General features: G+C 39.0%; 1 pseudogene; it reads right to left on the bottom strand.

Moving 5' to 3' along the window:
* Window positions 1–4,835: 4,835 nt before the first annotated feature.
* On the bottom strand, window positions 4,836–4,906 carry LOC121983626 (annotated as a pseudogene).
* Between the last annotated feature and the right edge of the window lie 11,189 nt (window positions 4,907–16,095).

Below are 16,095 nucleotides of genomic sequence, written 5' to 3'. Positions count from 1 at the left end.
TCAAGAGTTCGGCTCAGCTCGACTCGATTACACACCTTTAGATTTCTCTCAAAAATTAGATATGCATGCTAATAATAATGCAATCAATAAAGTTGATTTAAATCTGAATAAGAATAACTCAAAATTATTTAATATAAATAAGAAATTAATTTTTATAAAATTAGAAAAATAAAATATTTGAAAAGATAAAATTGATAAATTAAAAAAGATTATTAATAATTTAACCAAATCATAAAATCGAGACTTCGGTTACAAGTCTAAGGTAAATATAAATAAAAAACTTAAACTCTACAAACTAAGTTATAATCAAGTACCTTTTAATTATGAAACTAATCAATAAACCTAAAATTAACTTAAAACTTAAAACTCAGATTAAAATTTAACTTAAACTTTAAACATAACTTAAACTTAAAACTCAAATTAAAACATAACTTAAACTTAAAATTAAAACTCAAATTAAAATTTAACTTAAACTTAAAACATAACTTAAAATTAAAAATCAAATTAAAATTTAACTTAAACTTAACCTTAAACTTAAAACTCAACTCAAAACGTAAAAACTTGAAACTTAAATATTAAAATTAACTATAATATTCCTTATAAGTATGGAACAAATTAATTAATAATTGCTTGGCTTAGTTGACCCATGCATAATTGCCATAAACATGCATACGCTTAATTAATCTATATTGATAAATGCCATGTCATTTATGTTTACTAATTGCTTAATCTAGAATAGTTAGATAAGGACCTAGGCTTGATTGAGACTTGCTCAACCTAGTACTAGAGTGGGAAGAGATGATAGTACATTAGAAAATCTTGGTCTAGGGAGTCAAGTTGGGTGTACTCTACTTGGTCTACTTAGCTAAGTGAAACTAACCAAAGTTATCTCGCCACATCCTAGACAAGTAAGACTAGGGTTTTTCAATAAGTATATTAAATATATAATTTCATAAAAAGGCTTTGTTTAGAAGACGTCATTGCTCCGATACCTAGGAAGGTCTTTGTGCCTCATCATAGGTTGGAAGTCAATTTTTGAAATCGATATTTAACTAACTGATAGTTAAACCTGAATCTAACTCAAATGTCAATCAATCCTTAGATTATAAATTAACTTAATTAAGATTAAATTGATAACCATCTCACATATCCTATAAGGTTCCATGTTTGAAAATCTAGAAATGAGTGAGATAGATTTAAGTCAAACTCAACTTCTTATCAAACTAAATTAATCAGTCAAACTCAAACCAATTAATTAATTCATTTAATTAATACTTAATTAATTCAAACATAATTATCAAATCTAACTTAATTAATTAATTTAATTAACCTTAATTAACCAAATTCATTTAATTAACTAATTAATTTATCTACTTAATTAAACCAAACTTAATCAAACTTAAATTAATTTTAAAATCTTAATTAATTTTAAAATCTTAATTAATTTTAAAACTTAAATTAATTTCAAAATCTTGATCAATTTCAAAAATTTAATTAATTTTCAAACTTAATATTTTTTCAAATTTAAATTAAGTAATTTTTAAATCTTAATCAATTTCCAAACCTAACACTATTAATTCATTATTCAAACTTAAATATCTTTTCAACCAAATTAATTGATTTTTCTATGCTTAGACACTAGGGTCATAAGTTGAAAATTTTTACCTTAGTTAACTTTCCCCTTAAAATTAAGGTAATTCCTTAGAATAATTACTTGCTCAAATCATTAACTCAATTACTTAAAAAAGATTTAGGCAAATCAAGTTTTTTTTTTAAATTTCAAAAGCTAAGTATTTAGTAATATTTTTTTTAACTAATAACTATTTAGCTAATTAGTTTTTCAAAAGAATAATTCTTTTTTAAAGCTAAGTATTTAGCTTAGTATTGTTCAAAGATTTTTTTTTTCAAAGCTAGATATTTTTTTTTAAAAAAAAAAGAAAAGCTAATTATTCTTTCGAAAAGAAAGTGAAGTAATACTTTTCAGGAGGAGCTTAAAGTTAAATTTTGTTTAGAAAAAGATTAAAAGTTAGTTTTTCAAATTTATGTACTATTTTTACAAGTTAACAACTTTTCTTTCTACCTAGTATTTTTTTTATATATGTCAAAAGAGGGGGGGGGCGAGGAAGGTGTTAAAAATAAAGTAAAAAAATTTTAATTAACGAGAAGCAACATTTAGGGGGGAGTGAGTAACATTTACATTTACTTAATTTTTTTTCTTCCTTGAAAAATGTTACTTAAAGACTTACTTGTTATTTGTTCTACATATCTTACTTTATTATTTTGAATGTTTTTACTTAACTTTCAACTAGATTGCCATAAATCAAAAAGGGGGAGATTATTGGTGCTGGAAGCACTAGACAATCAAACTTATGTTTTGATATTTGGCAAAGGCTCAAAGTTGTGTTGTGATCTAATAAGTCTAACTGAGTGTGCATAAAAGTTCTAAGTGACCTTAGGCAAAGTGAAAGTCTTAGTTAAGATTAGGTAAAAATATCCTAGTGGACACTTGGCAGGTGGAAAATCCTAGTTGTCACTAGGCAATGAAGTCTTGGTCCATTAAATTGGGCAAAGTCTTGGCAAGTGATGTGCCTAAATATTATGATAGTTTATGCATGTTTTTAACGCACATTCACTTGCTTTATACGTACATATTCGTTATATGATCGCCTCTTTTATCATGTATTCATCATATATATTCTTTTGTTTGGATATCTATTCTTTGTTTGGTTTTGTGTTGACAGAGACAACTTTTGGAGCGAAAATGGTGAGCAAAGAGCATGACCATGCAACCTTGCACGGCTGTGTGGCCAATCCTGAGAGGGATTAGAGCACGGTCGTGCAACCCTGCACGGTCGTGCCTTACAACCAATAACCAAGAAAGGAACGACCGTGCAACCTTGCACAGCCGTGCCCCCCATGACCGCAACCAAACAGTACACGTCCGTGCAATCCTGCACGGCCGTGTCCCAGGAGCCGAGCCTGGAGTTCACACGGTCGTGCCAATTGGCACGACCGTGCAGCATAGCCAGAGACCAAAAAGGGCATGGTCGTACCATCCTTACACAGTCGTGCCACCGTAGCAGTGCCCTACCCGCGCCCTAACCTATAAAAGGGTTTTAACCCTTTTCCTCAAGGGGGTAGAGCCGGGAAGCAAGCCATCAACAGGAGAATCACTTTGGTACTGTTCCACGCCATCCACGCCATCCAGGACATCGGTCCAACGATCTTTCATCGCCACATCAACTCCAGAAGCAAAGGATTGGATCCGAAGATCACTCGTCGTCGTTGGATAAGCATACTTCTTCTTTCTCTCTTCGTGTTTGAGAATTGTATGTTTAAATACACTATATCTTCGGGGTTTTCTCTGGCATCTATGGAGTAGAGTCCTTGTTCTAGGATGAGGGAGTAATTGTGGATTGGTTTTGATGTAAGACTCGTACTATGCTTATATTCATTGGATGATTTCGCTTGCTTTGTTTTGACTATGCGATCTCTATATCGTGTTGATTGATTGTGTAGGAATTGCCAACCTCGTAGAGGGAATATCTTAGATTGTATACCCGAGGGGCCCTTGTGACAGGGGTAACTCGTTCATGGACATCTAGGGTACTTCCTTGAAAGGAGAGACGACTCCTCCACAAGGAAGTAAGAGACCAAACTAAGCTCCTTAATTCTATCCTTGATAACATCAATTAGAGTTACGTCCTTGTGATCTACCGAGACACCCTAGTAACAGGGGTTAACCGTAATAGGATTTCATAGGGATTGTCTTTTTTGGTGCTTAAGGATAGTTGCTTTAGCTTCCGGTGAATGCATGTTGATGGACAATGAGTATAAGATAGTATGTGATACATCAATACCACCACAACGAAACCGAACTCCTAGAACTCTTCATAAACTAGGTTGATTACTTCTCGTTGCTAGTTCTCGTTTCCGTTTCCCAATCTCTTTTCTTAGATTACTTACAACCATCGATAGTGTAGCTAATCCTAAGTGTGTCATCGCTAGTGATTATAACCAGTCCTCGTGGGATCGATAATCTTTATTACTAACGACGAATCTGTGCACTTGCAGAATCACAACAAGTTTTTGGCGTCATTGCCGGGGGCTCGTCTATAAAATTAGTGATAATCATATTAGATTAGACTAGACTTTATTTTTTCCCCTTTATCTTTCCTTTTTCTAATATTTTGCATTTAGAGATAAATAATTTTATTCTTATTTTTCTTTACCTTCTGTATTTTTATTAAAACGCCAAAAATAATATTATTTCATCTCTTCTTCTTTACTATATTTCATATTTTATTTTTGCATGCGAAGAGCTAATCTTTCAGGACAACTTCTATCATTCGATCCAGAGATCGATAGGACCTTTTTGAGGAGAAGAAACCTTCAAAAAGCATTTCAAGTAGTACAAGAATCTTCAGAGATGGTTGATAAATTGTTGAAGGATTACGCAGCACCTTATGCACGAGGGGTTCGGTCTAGCATCACTCGACTGCCAATCGAAGCTAACAATTTTGAAATCAAACCTGTAGTAATTCACATGGTTCAGCAGAATCAATTTGGAGGAGGACCGCACGATGATCCAAACCACCACTTAGAGCTTTTCTACGAGATTTGTGGTACCATGAAAGTGAACAGAGTCCCTCCAGAATCAGTAAGGTTATTGCTCTTCGGATTCTCCCTGAAAGATAGAGCTAAGCAGTGGCTAAATTCCCTTCCAGCAAACAACATATCATCTTGGGAGCAGTGTGAGCAGAAATTTCTGGACAAGTTCTACCACTGAGCAAAACTACCCACATGAGGAACTTGATTGTAAGCTTCAAACAGATAGACTCAGAATCATTATTTGAAGCCTGGGACAGATTCAAAAGTATGCTGAGAAGTGCCCCCATCATGGCCTTGAGAAATGGTTGGTTCTATACACCTTTTACAATGGAATCAACTATCAGATGAAGGTATCCCTCGATTCTGCAGCAGGAGGAGCACTGATGAATAAGAGCCTTGATGAAGTTGAAGAGATCATAGAGAATGTGGCACAGAATCACCATCAGTGGGCATCAGAAAGATCTGGTGGTTCTTTCTCAGGGAATCCAATAAAAGCGTTAGGAAAATTCGACGTAGATGCAGTCACTCTCATGTCTACCAAGCTAGATGCTTTGACCAAGAAGTTTGAGGTCATGGGAAACAACAACAACACGACAAATGTGATACTTTGTGTTTGCGAAACTTGTAGAAGTACGGATCATGCTTAAGATACTTGCCACTGAGGGTCAATACAAGTACAGATAAACCAACTTGAGTAGTGTGATGTGATAGTCAGCTACAACCAAAGGCAAAACAATCCGTACTCCAACACATACAATCCAGGTTGGAGGAATCACCCAAACTTCTCATACCGAAACAATCAGGACCAAGGGCCAGCAAAACAAAGCTATTAACCTGGACAATAGAGCTACTCACCTGGGCAGCAGAGCTACTCATCTAGACAACAAACTTTTCAACAACAACCTTCACAATTGTCCAAAATTGAAAAGATACTTGAGGAAGCTCTTTCAGAGCAAAAAGAGATGAAGAATGAGATCAAGCTGCTAACTCAAAGAATGGAAAATTCTAAGAAACATCAAAAGATGCAAGACAGCCAGATAGTCCAGATAGCCCAGTCCATCTCAAGAGCACAGGGAACATTTCCAAGGAAGACAGATATAAACCCAGTGGAACATTGCAACCGCATTGAGTTGAGGAGCGGACAAACTTTGGGAGACCCCCAAATCATTACTCAGAAAGGACCTGACTCAGGGGAAGATCCCTCTCACCTAATGCCCAATCAAACCCAGAACAGGAATGGAGAGGAGGTCACTGAGAAAGTTGAAGGAACTCTTCAAGTTCCCCCACAAAGTCAGACGATTCCTTTCCCTCAAAAATTGAAAACATCCCAAAAGGATGAAGAGTTCAACTGATTCCTGAAGAAGATTAAGGAAATTTGTGTAGAAGTACCACTGATAGATGCACTGCACCAAATGTTGAAGTTCGTAAAGTTCTTAAAGGGTATTTTATCTAACAGGAGACAGAAGAGCGACTTTGAGACCATAGCATTAACAAAGAATTGCAGCGCTCTACTTATGGCAAATATTCCACCAAAACTTCAGGATCCAGGGAGTTTTTCTATACCGCGCAAAATTGGTTCTGAACTCATACAGAGAGCTTTCTATGACTTGCGAACCAGCGTTAGCCTAGTTCTGTACTCCTCATGTAAGAAGTTGGGACTCCAGAAAATTAAACTGACTGCTATGATACTGCAATTAGCTGACCATTCATGTAGATACCCAATGGGAATAATGGAAGACATGCCAGTAGAAGTGGGTGGATGTATCATTCCCACAGATTTCATTAACTTGGATATGGAGGAGGATCCCAAGATACTGATCATCTTTGGAAGACCAATCCTTGCCACAGCTGGAGCTATCATTGATGTGAAAAGTCACAAGTTATCCTTGGAGATCGGCAAAGAAAGGATTGAATTTGATTTATCAGATTCCTCTATCTGCGACCCCTCTTCTCAGGAAAATTTGAGCAAGATGAACATACACAAAGTCGAAGAGTGCAGTTTCCAAGAGAGATCCCCTCCAGCAAGCAATAAGAAGTACATTTGTCCTGCATGAGTGAAACTAAAGGTGAAGACTGGAGCATTAACCCTAGGAGGAGAGTCGTGCTTCCACGGGTTTAGTCCACATTAACTGAAACAGGTTAGAGCTAAGGACCTAAAACAATCGCTTCTTGAGAGGCAACCCAAGGGGTTTTCATTCTAGTTCATTGTTCTAGTTCTAGTAAGTTTAGTTGAGTGCTTTTATTATTCCTTTATTTTTGGGTATTCTTTTTCAGGATGTGCAGAGCCTCCGCAAGATGGTCGTGAGCCTTTCATGGGCATGGAGGCGTCAGGGGAACCAAAATGGCGAAAGGCGAGTCTCCGTGCGCTTAAAGGAGTCACTCGTGTAACCCCCACATGGGCGTGTGAAGCCAACAAAGGAACGAAGGCCATGGGCCGTGCAACCTTGCATGACCATGTGGCCTATGCAGAGAAAAGAAGAACACGGGTCGTGCCAATCGGCACAGCCGTGCGAGACCGCTAGAGAGGGAGAAGACTCAGGTCGTGCTAATTGGCACAACCATGCGACATATGCAGAGAAGAAGGAGGAATGGGCTGTGCCAATTGGCACGGCCGTGCGACTATGGTCGAGGGGAGAAAAGAGGAGGCTGTGCCAATTAACATGACCGTGTAGAACCCCACCTTACTCGGTCGTGTCTATAAGACAAGGCCGTGCCCCTACCCGTGTGCGCCGCCTACTCCTCCAAAAGCCCTAATTTCCATCTCCTTCTCTCCCAAAAAGCCTTCTCCTCCCCCACTACACCTCATCAAACCCTAATTCCCAACTCTAGAGCTCATTTTTGCTTAGATATACATCTAGATCTAACACTTCTTCAAGCCACAAATCCGGAAAGAGAGAAGCAACTCCCCTATTTGTCCCTCCTTCTCCTCCTCGCCCATCCTCAAGACCCATCTCCACAAGAAATTCCTCAAAACCTTGCACACCATGTTGCAGATCTTGAAGAGACTTCGTCGAGGAAGCAGTGGATCTGGCGAAGGAGATGCGCCGGGAGGCAACAAAGGCAAAGGGAAGGCTTCTTCTTCAAAAGGCAAAGGAAAAAAGGGTGGCACACGACGAAGGTAACGAAAATGAGTTCAATATTATTTTTAGAAATCATGAACAAAAAGCTAGATATGATATCCTTGTCGCTAGAAAAATTATATGCACTAAGTATATGGATCCCATTTCTATGGATATGCTACGAATTAGGGATGATGTAGATTGGGTGATTACTGATTTACACCCCGAGACTGTACCCTCCATGATAGAAGAAACTGAGTACCACCAAGAGCCCTCATCATCAGGATTCCCGCAGTCTTCCGGACATCTGGAACCTCCTAGGCACTCTTTTGCCTATGGCACGGGACCCTCTAGGTTTGATTTTTCTGACTTCCATGCCTCCTTAGACTCCCTTCATGAGAAGCAAAATACCCAACAACAATTGTTGGAGGGTCGCTTCAAGTTATCTGACGACCAGTTTAGAGAGGTACAGGACCATTTTCAGTTTACTAGGGATTTCCATAGTCAGGTGACAGGGTTCGTTCAAGATTATGAGGTTGACCAGGAAAGAATGAAAAATTTTATGGATGATATGGATATCACTAGACAACAAGTAGATTCCCTTTATCAATATCATCAACACCTTGGTCATCTTCCTGGTATGCCTAGATTTTCCCCTGGCACACATCAAGGACCCCCTTATCCCCCACCCCCGCCACCGTATTGATTTCATCGGGGTGTTGTGTCTGTCTGCACAACCTGAGTCGAGTCGAGCTTTCTTTTCTTTCTGTATTTTATTTTGTTTTGCATATTTTATTAGTTTGCTTTGTTTATTCACATTTTATGAGTTTCATATTTCTAGTTTTGAGGTATATTTGAGAACATCAAACCTTCTACTCTTTCTGCTACTTGTCCGACAACAAAATGACTAGCATCTTCTTAGTTCATGTGTTGTCAAGATAGTGTTAGTATGTTTGGTGTATCTCTTTTCTCTATCTTTAGTAGCATGAAATAAGCTAAGTATTGTAGGGAGTTTGACATAAGTTTTGGCCTAACCTTAAGGATTTTATTTATAGTACACCTAAGTACTTAAGCTTAAATAGCAGAAATATTTTTGGAATAGTTATGATTCATCCAAATTGTTTAGTACTTTTGTTCCCATGGTGATTTCTTATTTACATTTTGGTTACTGGATAACCTCGGATCATGGAAGCTCATTTGAAAAAATCTAAATCCCAAATTAGTGCTACATCTATAACACCAAAATATATATATAATAAAAAAAAATGAATAAGGGATAAAAAAATAGTTGTCGTGAGTGGAAACTAACAATTCACCCCTTTGAGACCGAGTTAGGTTACTAGGGAAATGAATGTTATGTTTCTCTTGATTCCGAGTAGTATCCTTTGAGATCTTGTATAAATTAAGGAAAACAAACCAAGTGTGTGGCAGGTAAGTGCCTATCACCGGGAACATTAGGAACTCAATTGTATGACGACTTAAGTAGGACAGAGAATTGAAACATGAAGAGTTTGAGCTGCTTATTGCACCGAGCACAAAGAACTTATGCTTATGCTATACTTAGGTAACTCCACAATCATGCTTATCAATGAAACTAGTTGATAAAGTTAGGCGAATGCACTAGGGATTATGAAACACTGACAGTCTCTTATGAACATAGTTTGTAGCGTTTTGCTTGAGGACAAGCAAAGGTTCAAGTATGGGGGGTGTAATGTGCGTAAATATTATGATAGTTTATGCATGTTTTTAACACACATTCACTTGCTTTATACGTACATATTCTTCATATGATCACCTCTTTTATCATGTATTCATCATATATATTCTTTTGTTTGGATATCTACTCTTTGTTTAGTTTTGTGTTGATAGTGACAACTTTTGGAGTGAAAACGGTGATTGTCGACGCATAGGAACAAAGCAGAGAGCACGACCGTGCAACCTTGCACAACCGTGTGGCCAATCCAGAGAGGGATCAGAGCACAGCCGTGCAACCCTGCACGACCGTGCCTCACAACCAGCAACCAAGCAAGTAACGACCGTGCAACCCTGCATGACCGTGCCTCCCATGACCGCAACCAAGCAGTACACGACCGTGCAATCCTGCACGACCGTGTCCCAGGAGTCGAGCCCGGAGTTCACACGGCCGTGCCAATTGGCATGACCATGCAACGTAGCTAGAGACCAGAAAGGGGACAGTCGTGCCATCCTTACACAGCCGTGCCACCGCCGTAGCGCCCTAGCCGCGCCCTAGCCTTAAGGGTTTTAACCCTTTTCTTCAAGGGGGAGAGCCGGGAAGCGAGCCATCAACAGGAGAATCACTTTGGTGCTGTTCCACGCCATCCAGGACATCAGTCCAGCGATCTTTCATCACCATATCAACTCTAGAAGCAAAGGATTGGATCCGAAGATCACTCATCATCGTTGGATAAGCATACTTCTTCTTTCTCTCTTCGTGTTTGAGAATTGTATGTTTAAATACACTATGTGTTTGGGTTTTTCTCCGACATCTATGGAGTAGAGTCCTTATTCTAGGGTGAGGGGTAATTGTGGATTGGTTTTGATGTAAGACTCGTACTATGCTTATATTCATTGGATGATTTCGCTTGCTTTGTTTTGATTACTCGATCTCTATATCGTGTTGATTGATTGTGTAGAAATTGCCAACCTCGTAGAGGGAATATCTTAGATTGTACACCCAAGGGGCCCTAGTGACAGGGGTAACCCGTTCACGGACATCTAGGATACTTCCTTGAAATGAGAGGCGACTCCTCCACAAGGAAGTAAGAGACCAAACTAAGCTCCTTAATTCTATCCTTGATAACATCAATTAGAGTTGCGTCCTTTTGATCTACCGAGGCACCCTAGTGACAAGGGTTAACCGTAACAGGATTTCATAGGGATCGTCTTTGTTTGGTGCTTAAGGATAGTTGCTTTAGCTTCCGATGAATGCATGCTAATGGACAATGAGTATAGGATAGTTTGTGATACATCAATACCACCACAACGAAACCGAACTCCTAGAACTCTTCATAAACTAGGTTGATTACTTCTCGTTGCTAGTTCTCATTTTCGCTTCCCAATCTCTTTTCTTAGATTATTTACAACCATCAATAGTGCAGCTAATCCTAAGTGTGATATCGCTAGTGCTTATAACCAGTCCTCGTGGGATCGATAATCTTTATTACTGATGACGAATCCGTGCACTTGCAGAATCGTAACAGCAGGTTGAGGATGTCCGACAAAATCTTAGGGTTGAGGACACTAGGTGAAAGTCTTGGAGGTCGAGGACACTAAGTGAAAGTCCTGGAGGTCACGGACACTAAGCGAGAAATCCTAGGGTCGAGGATAGTAGGTGAAAGTCCTAAAGTCTTGGATGCTGAGCAAAAGTTTAAATGGTCTAGAGGACCAATTTGGCAAAAGGTAAACTCTTCTGAGAGGAGTAGGTGAGGATGTGTTCTCCGTAGAAGGAACAGTAGGTGTCGGTGCTGTTGGAGCAATCAATGTAACCCTAGGTTTTAATGTTTGGGTAAAGGTTTAAGTTATGTTATTTGTTGTATTCGATATGCGTTGTGAGTATGTAGGATGCAGATACAACAAGGAAAGCCCAAGTGGGATTTTAGTAAAGGTAAAGTTCAAGGGTTAGTCTTGGTAGTGTAAGTCCAAGTATGTAATCTTTGCAACTCAAGTCCAAGTGTGATCTTAGCAAAGGTTAAAGTCCAAGTGTGACTTGGCGAGGTTGAAGTCCCAGAGGTGAGGAGCCTTTTGGCAATGGAAGACCCAACAACAAGGATAAGGCCGAAGGAAGATCTTGAAAACAAAGCGCGAATGATGAGGAAACATCTGAGGGACGCAAGGCTGAAAGAGGAGGCTAAAAGGCAAGGTCAAGGTTGTGCGAGCGAGAATGAGTGCATGAGTAATTGTACTCGGGGTTAAAACTCTAGTGTTAGGGTTTACCAGTCGACTGGTATATGTCACAATCGACTCGTGGTTGAGAAATAGCAAGTTCAACAATCGAGCTTTTGTTTGCTTAGTGACTAGTCGACTGGTCCTTGTACCAGTTGACTGATATCAAGTTGTTGGGGTGTAATGGTTGATTTTCTATAAAGGTTAGTCGACTAGTGACTTTACTAGTCGACTGATGACTTTATCAGATGACTGGTAATGAGAAAATAGCATGCAAAAATAAAATATGAACTATAGTAAAGAAGAAAAGATAAATAATAATATTTTTATGTTTTTAATAAAAATGTAGAAAGTAAAGAAAAATAAGAATAAAATTATTTATCTCTAAATGCAAAATAAAGGAAAAGAAAACAAAGTCTAGTCTAATCTAGTATGACTATCACCAATGTTATAAACGCAGTCCCCGGCAACGGTGTCAAAAACTTGTTACGCTTCTGCAAGTGCACGGATTCGTCGTCAGTAATAAAGAATATCGATCCCACGAGGATTGGTTATAAGCACTAGTGATGGCACACTTAGGATTAGCTACACTATCGATGGTTGTAAGTAATCTAAAGAAAGAGGTTAGAGAGCGGAAATGAGAACTAGCAATGAGAAGAAATAAACTTGGTTAATGAAGAGTTCTAGGAGTTCGGTTTCAGTGTGGTGGTATTGATGTGTCACATACTATCCTATACTCATTGTCCATCAGCATGCATTCGCCAGAAGCTAAAGCAACTCTCCTTAAGCACCAAACAAAGACGATCCTTATGAAATCCTATTACGGTTAACCCCTGTCACTAGGGCGTCTCGGTAGATCATAAGGACACGACTCTAATTGATGTTATCAAAGATAGAATTAATAAGCTTAGTTTGGTCTCTTACTTCCTTGTGGAGGAATTGTCTCTCCTTTCAAAGAAGTACCCTAGATTTCCGTGAACGGGTTACCCCCTGTAACTAGGGCCCTTCGGGTGTACGATCTAAGGTATTCCCTCTACAAGGTTGGTAATTCCTACACAATCAATCAACATGACAAAGAGATAGAGTAGTTGAAATACAACAAGCGAAATCATCCAATGAATATAAGCATAGTATGAGTCTTACATTAAAACCAATCCACAATTACTCCCTCATCCTAGAATAAGGACTCTACTCTATAGACGCCGGAGAAAAATCCGAAGACATGATGTATATAAACATACAAATTCTCAACATGATGAGAGAAGAAAGAAGTATGCTTATCCAACGACGACGAGTGATCTTCGGATCCAATCCTTTGCTTCTGAAGTTGATGTGGTGATGAAAGATCACTGGATCGATGTTCTGGATGGCGTGGAATGACAGTAGAGCGATTCTCCTATTGAGGGCTCGCCTCTCGGCTCTCCGCCCCCCCCCCCTTTTCGGAAAAAGGGTTAAAACTCCTTTTATAGGCTAGGGCGAGGCGCGACGGCCTGGTCGTGCAAGGATGGCACTGTTGGGGTTGCAAGGTTGCAAACATAGTCCCACATTGAAAATACATGGGAAAGATCATGAGTTTATAAGAGAAAAAGATATCTCTATTGGCATGAGGCCTTTTGGGGAGAGCCCAAGAGCAAAACCATGAGGGCTTAGGCCCAAAGTGGACAATATCATGCTATTGTGGAGATATCTAAATTCTTTTCGATCCTACAATTGGTATCAGAGCCTGGACTGCCAGAAGGTTTAACCACTGATTGTGCACAAGAGATATGATCTGATTGAGCCATGTGAGCACAATATTGACCTCGAACAAAGAAAGTGGGGGCTCCTATGTTTGGATCAAGAGGACCAGACACTAGGTAGGAAGTCCTAGTTGCGGCTAGGGAAGAAAGTCCTAGTAGGTCGGGTGGACCGAGGGGCAGGAAGACCTGGTGGGTTGAGGATCGAACATGGGAAGCCTATGGTCCTTTGTTTGAGGGGGGGATTGTTGGGGTTGCAAGGTTACAAACATAGTCCCACATTGAAAATACATGGGAAAGATCATGGGTTTATAAGAGAAAAAGATATCTCTATTGGCATGAGGCCTTTTGGAGAGAGCCCAAGAGCAAAACCATAAGGGCTTAGGCCCAAAGTGGACAATATCATGCTATTGTGGAGATATCTAAATTCTTTTCGATCCTACAATTGGTATCAGAGCAGGTACCGCTCTGATTTGGTGCAACCACCAATCAGAAAAGAGGGTAAAATATTTTTTTATTTTTTTTCAGCTTTCATTTTTACGATTAATATCATTGCCCTTTTGGAAAGGTTTTTTTGTAGCAATTAAATCTAAATGGGTGCAACACCAATTTAGATCTTTCTACTATTTTTAATTCTTCCCGCACTACTAATCCAAGACCAAGTCTTGGGATTTTTTGTCTATTTGTTTACTTGTGTACAGGACTAAAATGTCACAACTTGAAGGATTCAGTACAGTGCGTCCTCCCCTCTTCAACGGGGATGACTTCCCGTATTGGAAGAAGAGAATGGAAGTCTATCTAAAAATGGACTTCAACCAGTGGATGAGCGTCACCAGACCCTACAAAATACCAGTAGACAGTTCCGGGAATCTACTGGATCCAGAAGATTGGACGTCAGACCTAAAAAAGAAGGCGTCAACAGAGAACAAGGCAATCAACACCCTACAGTGCGGATTGACCAGAGAAGAACTAAACCGGGTCGGACCACATAAGAACGCCAAAGAGCTGTGTGACAAACTGATCGAGCTGCACGAAGGAACGAGCGATGCTAAGGTAACAAAACGAGACTTATTATTAAATAAAATATTTAATATAAAAATGCAGGAAGGAGAAACTGTAAGTCAACTTCACGCGAGGATCAAGGACATCCTCAACGGGCTCCACACCATCGGCCACCAAATGGAGAACCGAGACTTGATAAGGTATGCATTAAATGCATTTCCACGTAATAGTTTGTGAGCATCTATCGTAGATGCCTATAAAATTTCTAAGAATTTATCGAAACTTAAATTAGACGAGTTGTTTTGTAAATTAGAACTACACGAACAAACTAACGTCGGGGCCGAGAAAGGAGTTGCTTTGTTTGCAGGTCCCTCCAAAGAAAAGAAGAACAAGCCTGAACCTGAAGGAGATTCTGACCAGGACTCTGAAGATAAAGAGCACCTGGTGAACTTGGTAAGAAAAATGTTCACCAGGAGAAAGAGGGGCTTCAGCAAGAAAGACCTTCAGAAAATCAACTCCCCCGAACCAAGGAGCGTGACGTGCTTCGGATGCAACAAAAAGGGTCACTACAAGAACGAGTGCCCGAAACTGAAGAACGACAAACCGAAGCTGATCAAAAAGAAGGCGCTCAAAGCGACGTGGAACGACACTTCCTCGGACGAATCGGAAGTCGAAGAACAAAAGAACCAGAGTTACCTCGCGCTGATGGCCCGCAAAGAAGAATCGGAGGATGAATCGGAAGATGGGTCTGAACCTGAATTGAGCCACGAGTCCGTACTCGTTTCCGAAGGTTCCGAAGAGGTATATCGAAATCTAAACAGAAAATTTTTTTAAATTATTTCCTGTTTAAATAATAAATTAGTAAAAATAGAAAATGAAAATAAGTCACTCCTTGAGGAAAATCAAGACCTCAAGGAACAAATCAAAAACTCAAGTCCAACTCAAGATCTAACACTTGAGGAGGAGAATCTATCACTAAAAATAGAAATTAATAATTTAAAAGAAATGTTAGAAAAATTCACAACGAGGTCCAAGAACTTAGATTTAATTTTAAACAATCAAAAAGCAAGTTACAATAAAACTGGACTTGGTTACAAATCAAGTTCAACTAAAACTTTTAAATCATTAATAACCCAACACAAACCAACATGTAAAGCTTGGGTTCCGAAAGCGTGTCTCACCATGCAAGTAGGACTTAACCAATTTTACAAACCTAAAGAAAAAATATATTACATAAATTCAAATAAACCAAATCAAAAACCAAAATACAAACCTAAATCAAACAATTCAAAATCTAAAACTCACCAAAAATTAGACTATCACCTAGTTAATTATAATTATAAAAGAAATAGACATAAACCAAAGAACAAAAATTAAATTAATGGCCCTTAATTCAGGGGAAGGCTCCAGAATAGCTGGCACCTCCAAAATTAACTTACCCGGTAGGGTAACCCCAACCAACCTACCCGACAAGGTAATTAGGACTAGTTAAAGAGGGTTCAAGTTTAACTTGAAAAATGGTACTGGTGAAGTTTTGGATGATATTACGTTAAGGAAGCTTAGTCTATGTATGTCTAGGAAGATATGGCTTCGACCTGGTGCATCTGGCTAAGTGAAACTGACTGAAGCTACCCTTAATGAATCCTAACCAGTTAGACCAAGGTTTTGTACTAAGTCCAGTGGATAGGACTATTTGGAAAACCTCGAAGGCATGGTTACTTTAATGATGTCCGAGTGACTCACCATAGCCCAGAAGTTTATCCAGAGAACGTCTATTTGTTGAA

The sequence above is a fragment of the Zingiber officinale genome, chromosome 5A (assembly GCF_018446385.1).
Source record: "Zingiber officinale cultivar Zhangliang chromosome 5A, Zo_v1.1, whole genome shotgun sequence".
Lineage (NCBI taxonomy): Eukaryota > Viridiplantae > Streptophyta > Magnoliopsida > Zingiberales > Zingiberaceae > Zingiber > Zingiber officinale.
The sequence above is the reverse complement of the archived record's forward strand: the minus strand, read 5'-3'. Positions and strand labels throughout refer to the sequence as shown.